Source organism: Uloborus diversus, chromosome 10 (assembly GCF_026930045.1).
Source record: "Uloborus diversus isolate 005 chromosome 10, Udiv.v.3.1, whole genome shotgun sequence".
Taxonomy (NCBI): Eukaryota; Metazoa; Arthropoda; class Arachnida; order Araneae; family Uloboridae; genus Uloborus; species Uloborus diversus.
Genome location: NC_072740.1, coordinates 19,851,650 through 19,860,383, shown reverse-complemented (window position 1 = coordinate 19,860,383; position 8,734 = coordinate 19,851,650).

Here is an 8,734-nt window from a genome sequence, read left to right as displayed (position 1 = left end):
AGCGACGTAATTCCAGCGCGTATTTGGCGATCAATTTTTTTACCCGCTAGAAGAAGCGGCTAGAAGTACGCCGCGGAAGATTTCTTGCTCGCCTACGCTATCCCCGGTAGAAGTACGAAGAGCCAGTTCTTGCCTGCTTTGGCGGGAAGGCTGGGTGGCAGCCCTGCGGTGAGACTGCCAGTTCTTATCCCCCGCCCTTCAGGGGAAGCTACGTCATCATTAGCCGCTCTACCCAGAGAAACACCCAGCACGTGGGGTCAGAGAACCAATCAGGGGTGGGAGCCGCTTCATGACGCACTGTCTCCTTCCCCCATATATGGACAGCTGACGACAACAATCACCCCCCCTCCCATAAACCCTTTGATGCCCCTATCCCGGGGTGAGATGCGTTCTTTAGCGGCATAAGAGCCACGACTTGGGATTGTTTAAGACGTGCTTTCTTAGCTATCCCTGGTAAGTTGGCGGCACACTTGTCTTTTTGCCAATGTGTTACTAGGATTTGTTTTTTCTGTTTGTATTTTTATTAATGTCAGCATTACTTGAATTGTTTTTGAAATAATTTTTGCCATGTAGATATTTTTTAAGGAGTTACATACCCCTATTTTAAAATTGTCTCACAGTGGTAATATATTATATTTTGCACAAAAATTTCCTCATCAATATTTTTTCTCCCATCGCTGTGCCGCCTTGGCGCAGCGAAGTGCTCAAAGGGTTAAACTGCAGTGCCGAAAGGGTTGAAGATATGAATTGTTGCACGCCAAAATAAAGCTTCGCGTCGAAGTGCCGATTCTGCACGATTGAAGCGCGAAATTTAATTTGTTTGTTTGGAAAACTTGAGCTTGGCATCGTTTTTTAAAGCAGCAGCCAAAATAACTAAAGAGAATAATTCAAAGTGTCGAGATCTCGTTTCCGGAGAAACAAATACCTTTTTAAGTGGTCATTTTTTTTAAATTGTGAAAATTGCATTAAATTGCACTTGTGCCGCACGCGACTGCATCACTGCAGTCTTGAGAAGTTTCTTACAAAACCGACGAAAGATGTCGTCACTAGCGTGTGTGCTATGAGGTATCGATTTCGCTTTTTCAGCCAGCTACACACGCGCGCGCGGAGGAATACACGAAACTCGCGTGACAAAAAAAACCCCTCGGTCGAAAATTCGCCAGAAAGCCTTCTGTTTTCTTCGAGATGAGTGAAATGAGGCTGCTGCGCCGGATTTGATGGAACGCGGCCGGCCTTGTCGACATTCAGGTGTGTTTTGCCGCCAAGTTTTGATTATCCCGGCCGGTCTGCACTTCAAGTTGTTTGTTGTTCTTGGGTCATGATGTGTTGATTACACTGTAATAGGGTCACTGTGAATAATAAGTTTGGTGTTATGTAAGAACTTATTTGTTTGATGGTCCACTGGGTGGTAAATTGACCCACGACGAATGTTTGAATTGCGTAATATTAAAGAGATGATTGTTCCTGGGGATGAATTATTTTGCTTTCAAAAGGTTGTTAATTTTTATTCAATTGAAATTTATTACCTTTAAATTCATTTAAATGCACTTTCTTCATTAAATTTTAAATCTGTCCTTATTTGAAAATTATTTTCAATTCCACTGAATTTCTTTTAAATACACTTTGAAAATATTTTTGTGTCTTAATATGATTTCTGTTAGGAATATCGATTTATATTTTCTTACAATCAAAACTTTATTTTTTATTTCCTCTTTATTTTTGTTTAAAAAAGAATATGTTTTTATATTGCTTTAATGTACTTCGTATTTTTCTTTTCTCTGGCAAAAGCGATGAACTTTATTACTGATTCATTATTTTAAGTTTACTAGTCTAATTGGTTTAATTTATCTAGTTTTTCATTCTTAAAAATTATTTTTAATTCCCGTTGTTTTCAGAATTTAAAATTTTTTATTATGTGTTTGTTTTTTTTAGCCCCACTTAATTTTCTTTCACTGCATGATAAGTTACATAAAAAACTTTTGTTTTTCTCAAACCGATCCGTTCTAGTGTAAAAGACTTCATATAAAATTTTGATTTCTAATCCAGTGTGTTCTTTTTTTTTCTCGAAAGATTTGCGCAATTACACTTTCTTATTCTTATCATTTTTTAAATAGTAAGAAATATTTCATTGTAACTTAAGGAATCCTATTAATTATGGCTCTCTGTTCGTTTTCCAGCTTAATTTTGATATAATTTTTGTAATACAAATAAAAATTCTCTTGACAATACACAGCTATTACATATACAACTTATATTCAAAATATAACATTTATCAAAATTTAATAAATATATAATTAGTATGTTGAACACATTTTGAATTATAACATTATTCAAAACTGCAACTAATTTATAATTATTATTTTCAGTTACATGCAAATCAGGATAATGTAGACAGCTACTGCTTTCTAGCGTGCAAAACTGCTACAATGACGGTGCGGTGGATATGTTTTACATATTGACAACCATAGTGTGCTGACATTATCACAGTAAGTTAACATTTTATCCCAAGCATGTGTCGTTGACATTTTTATCGTTGCATGTTTCCCAGCATGTTAAGTAGCTGCTGATTTTGATGTTCTGTGCTTCCGTGACTGAATAATTTCTCCTGTGAAGAATAAACAACTTAATCCTGTGACAGTTCCCTTTAAAAAGGAAACTCGATTAAAATGTGCTAATGTATTACTTAATTTTTGACAAACACGCATTAAAATCAAGAGAATTAATTTTTAAATGCAAGACTTAATTTTTGCGTTTAATAATTTTAAAGAAATATTTAATTGGTAGTGAAAACAACTGTAAGGCCTTCTCAAAAAATATATGAAGGAGTCTTTAAAAAACTTGGCTGAAATTTAGCTCCTCTTTTTAAGGGTCCCCAAAGGTCCCTCTGCATATATATGCCCTGTGTAAATATATATTTATTATGTTTCAAAATACGCAACTTCCATATCCAACATTAAGTATAACAAGATAATGAAAACCCTTAGCTGAGTTGCAAAATATGTTTTCATTTATTTAAATTATGTATGCAAAAGAAATTATTGCTAACACATGCAGTATTGTTCGGGTTACTACGTTGACAAAACTATCGCATTATGTTAATTATAAGATTGATTTCAACAACTATTATCGGTTATAAAGCTTTACTGTAGCGCCTGCAGAAAATAAATTCTAATATTTGAAAGTTATTAAGGATTTTTGTAAACACGAAGTGTTTAGGATTCAACTCCCCAGAATTCTGAGTTTTTACCTATATTGTTTTTCTTTTAATGTTTATATAGTACAATTAAAGACTCGTATGCCTAAGCACCCCTGTAAGAAAAATCATGACTTATTATGCCCGCCCACCACTGAGAGAAAATTTTATAAATGTGATCAATCATTTAGTGCATGAAACTTAAAATGTCTCCTTTCTACTTTAAAATATGGATGTATACGTCTCAGAAGTTATAATAATTTATTTATAATTATGAGTCAACTCGGCAGTTATGAGGAAATATTTTTATCTCACGAATACTGTAAGCAGTTGAATTGAAAAATTTAAAAGAAAATTAAGATTTTTCTCTCAATACATTTCTTGCTTTTTAGTGCATACAATTTTCACTTTGCCAATCAAAGGTACATATCTCTTAAATAGCATTTAAAACGGAATTGCAGTTATTCTTTTTGAAATACAAAACTTATCTGGGAGCTTTTCATGAAAAAGAGGATAACGTTAACACTTTCATGAGCATAGTTAGTTTGTTACAATATATTTTAAAATTGCTATATGCTATATTGCTCTGCGTTATCGTCACCAACCCCTCAAATAGAATTTAAATGTTAAATTTTTATCGGATTTCATTTTTATACTGTTTAAAATTAAATTCATCCCTTTTGAAGTAGATTTACTTGATAAAAATTTGTTTTAAAACATTTCTGAAACAAAAATAGGAGATAAAAAACTTTCAAGGAGATTTACTTAAAAGTTCCGAGCAAATTTTGAACAGATTAAATTATCATCTGAAACGCATTATTAATCATTTTCTGTGATAAGGAAATTTTGAGTACTTGGTATTACCTTAGATTTTAACCTAAAAATAATACATAATGTAATTATTTAGCATGACAAAACACCTATTTCAATAACCTGCAATCAACTTTTAAGACATGTCTCTTTATATTTCAATATGTTACATTTCAGTAAGTTTGTATGGTTCATCAACGTCTGCAAGCAAAAGTTTTAGCATAAGCTCTCAAAAATCGACTTATGATACTGTAACGATAGTTCTAGAGAAAAGTACCCGCAAATCATCACTTTTATTTCAAAGGAAAAGTAGAAAAAGAAAACAGAAGAAAAAACGCTTCAAAAATAAATTTCAGAATTTTAATTATGTTAAACATTTTGAAACTTCCATTTAAAGATATGTGTTGTTTTTGCTGCAGTGAATGTTATCTAAAATTTTTAATTTAATGAAAATATAACTGTAAATTTCGAACAACGCATTTAAAATGGTTAAGTACGAGTGTAAGTGCATCGCTGTAAATTATTTACATTTCTTTCTGATATGTCTTAGATGATAGGTATTTTGTGAATAGGATAATTATTTCTAAAATTTCAACAATACTTTATTCATAGAATTTGTGCGTAAATAAGTTATTTCTCTCTGTTCATCTTAAGAAGCTAATGAACACATTTATGATCATTTTTAAATTTTGTAAACCTACAACTCTTTGAATATTAAAAAATAACCACGCATGCTGTGTGTAAAACACCTTTTCATTGTTGTGAATGCTTTAGAGAAATGCTTAATAATGTGTAATATTTGCAACATTATTATTTTTATAAATTAATGCATTCCGTGTGCATATTCGTGCTTATGTTTCCTCCGAAAGTTTTGTCTGGAATAAGCTATTCGAAACTTGTAATCGCTAAAATGTTATTTGGATTTCAAGTAGGAAAATACTTTTTTTCCCTTTTTGTTTTCTTTTATTGTTCAAAAAACTAGATTTTCAATGTGGCAAACCATGTCGACATTTTTTCATGAAAACATTTCAACAGTGTTACGTTTTTTAATAAATGATTCATTTAAAAATAATATTTATGTTTGTCAAATTAAATAATTCAAATTTACATATAAAAAATCAATTGCACATTTTTTTAAATTTAAAATCAAATTAATATATTTACATAATACATTAATGAATTTTTCTTTATGATTCGTACCGCCATAAAACACAGAAATATTACTTTGCATCGTTAGAGTAAAATAAAAATCATTATTTTAAAAGTAAATTCTGTTTTATATAATGGTCTGACTGTAAAACTGCAACAAATTCAAATCAAAATGACAGAAGTATTTAAAGAAAACACATGTTGTTATTATGTTTTATTCAAATCCTTTCCATCAAGTTAAATATTTAAATTTTGGCAATTTATTTAGATCTTTAGAGTAATTTTAACATTCTAAATGATTTTATAATTTGGTTTCTAAACATCACATGTGGAATATAATGTTCTATCTTAACATACCTGCGATTTTTACAGATGCATACTTCAAATTTTATATATTTACGTTATCATACTTAACATAATGTTTTAAATCATTTTTAATAACAGAAGCTACTCGTACGGTCTATTTTCATATGTGCTGTTCCTTATTTATACTTAAAAAACGAATCTTTTTATCATTTTTTTTTCACTTATTACGTCTTATTCTATTTTTAAATGAATGAATAATTATTATTATTTTTTTTTCATAAGTGTTACACCCTCTTTTAGCACATACCTAACGCTCAACTCTTTTCAAAACCATTTAGTGTACAAGTTATGATCGTTATACTAATTTTGTAATATCTAGAACTTATTTCAGCCTTTTAATTTATATTGGTATAAAAAACCTCATATAAATAGCTATCTTAGACTCTATACAGATGCTAAAAATGTTTTGCTAGAGTCTCTTTCTTAATAAAAAAAATCATCCTACCAAAAGCGAATATTTGTCGAAGATAAAAGCATACAAATTTTTTTAACATATAAAAATCACTGTAAAATTTTTGGTAATGCCCGTGCCAGTATTTTTCCATTCAGATGCATTAATTTCAGTGTTGTTACACTGGTATAAAAGACATACGATATCAAATATATAACATATATAAAACTTAAATTGAAACGAATGATTAAAGAAAAGCTCGTAATAATAATTTATTAACAATTCGTATTCGTACTAAGCAAACGAAATTAATATTAATAAAGTAGCATATCAAAGTAGTTTTTAAACTTTAACTTAATGTTAATGATGCGTCACTTATTTTTTACAGCGATAAATGCAACATGAGTAAAACTGTAAGTGCTAATTGGAACTGAATTCAAATTAGGTTAAATAAAAAAAATAATGACTAGAGTTTCAGAAAGTTACTTACTAAAAATTTATCAAGGTATTATACTTCAAAATAATCCAACTTTTGTATTCCCTATTAAAATATTTTCTTTGAAAATTCTTGTTCACATTATACAGCTCAAGCAGCAAAAAAAAAAAAAAAAAAAAAAAAGATGGAGAGAATTTAACTATTGTTTTCACAAGAGCAACTTTTAGCGCAAAGGTTATACTGAGCTGTTTCGATATTTTGACATTCATTGGTATAACTGATACAATTTTGCAATTAAAAAACGGGTTCATTATCACATATTATTTTTTTTTTTTGTCTCTGTGTGCTTTTATAAAAACAATTAAAAGCAGTAAGATTAAATGTTTAAATTCCCAATTTAAACTAAATCTTTTTTTTTTACTTAACCATTACTTCAGTTTTTAAGGTTCAGCAGATAATCTTTCTTTATTTTTTAAAAAATCGTTGTTTGCATGCTCCTCTAAATCGACAGTTAGTATTCCCATTTTATACCGTTATAAAACAAAAAGTTACTTTAAATGATTTGCACAATAATGCAATGTGTGTGTATAGCACATTTCACAGATTTTTAAACATATTTGTTATGATATATATTGCTATGTTTCTGCTAAGAACAAAACAGTATTAAACTTGAGGAATTGAAGTAGTTATCTTCTCAACATAAAGTAATAAACGTCACTATTACGTTTTTACAAAAATACTACATAAATGTAAAAATAAACTGAATGTTTTGATTTCTTACCAAACTTTAACATAAACTTTAACTAATTACATGAACTAATTAATAAACGTCAATATTACGTTTTTACAAAAGTACTACACAAATGTAAAAAGAAACTGAATGTTTTGATTTCTTACCAAACTTTGTCATGAACTTTAACTAATAACATGAACTAATCAACAAACGTCAATATTAAGTTTTTACAAAAATACTACATAAATGTAAAAATAAACTGAATGTTTTGATTTCGTACCAAACTTTGCCATGAACTTTAAAATAATTAGATGGGTTACTTACATTTGTTTCTTTACACAAATGAGAGACAAACATTATTCAAGAAAGTTTACGCTTTCAGTTAATTTCACAGAAAAGGAAAAATAAAAAGTTCAGCAGTGTATTTTACTATGTCTGTTTTTTTTTTTTTTCATACCATGTTTGGTCATAATGTTATGGCTATCCGTCTCGTTTATGCTTTTTCTACATCAAAGCAAAATTAAGTATAAAAGCATAAACTACTGAAATATTTTACAGTTACTTATAACTTATTTAAAACTTGAGTGTTCTGAAGGTTTTTAAACAATATTGAAGTTTTGTCAATAACTGTATACTAAATTTAACTTAGTTTGATTTGAGCAAAATTTTCGATATTTCTACATCAAATCCAAATTCAATTCCATCGTAGTTCAAGATCATTATTCAGCAACGTATGTAAACTGAAGACGATGAAATTAGCTTTGAGCCAGGTTATGTTTATAAAAAACGGTTAAAAGCTGAACGGTGTTTCTAAAGTTCATTTTAAAATATTGCTCAAATACCAAACCACGGCAGTCATTCATTAACCATTTGTGTATTTGAAAAGTAAAAAAGCACAACTGGTAAATTCTTACCGCAACTTGTAGCTATCAAAACTATTTTTTTTTTAAATATTCCCACCCCCACCTTGAAAAAGGATGAATTTTAAGTGGTTTTTTAAAATTAAAAATAATACTATGATGCTTTCGCCAAATGATAAGTTCTAAATATTTTCTCCTACAAGTAATCCGTTTGAGTTATTTTTTATTTTTTTTAAATTGAATAATGATAAAACTTTAATTCTTTGTCTTGTTTCACTTCATCCTTATCGCGCCAAATAAGTGTCAGCTAAATTTCTGAAACTAAAATTTCAGTTCAAATTCAGAAATTATATATATATATATATATATATATATATATATATATATATATATATATATATATTTCTATAAAAAAAAATCCCTTATTGTAACCTCATTATAGTCATAACTAACATCAATTATTTGTGAAAAGAACGGATGAAACTGCGAAACAAAGTCACTTTCTTCTCATAATTCATAGTTAATTGATGTTTAAATTTCAACTTTATGGCTTTAGCATAAACGCATCAAAGTTTTTCTTCTGGTTATATACGCATTTACTGCTCCTCTTTTAATATGGTTTTTCCCCAAAAAAATTTTGAGTTTTTCAATAGATTTCTAAGTTAGAATTTTTTTTAAATATTTAATGATACTCGTGGACGTTTATTAATCTTATTATTATTATTATTATTATTATTATTATTATTATTATTATTACAACTAGTTTTTAGTTAGTGTTTGAGAAAACGTAACGTTC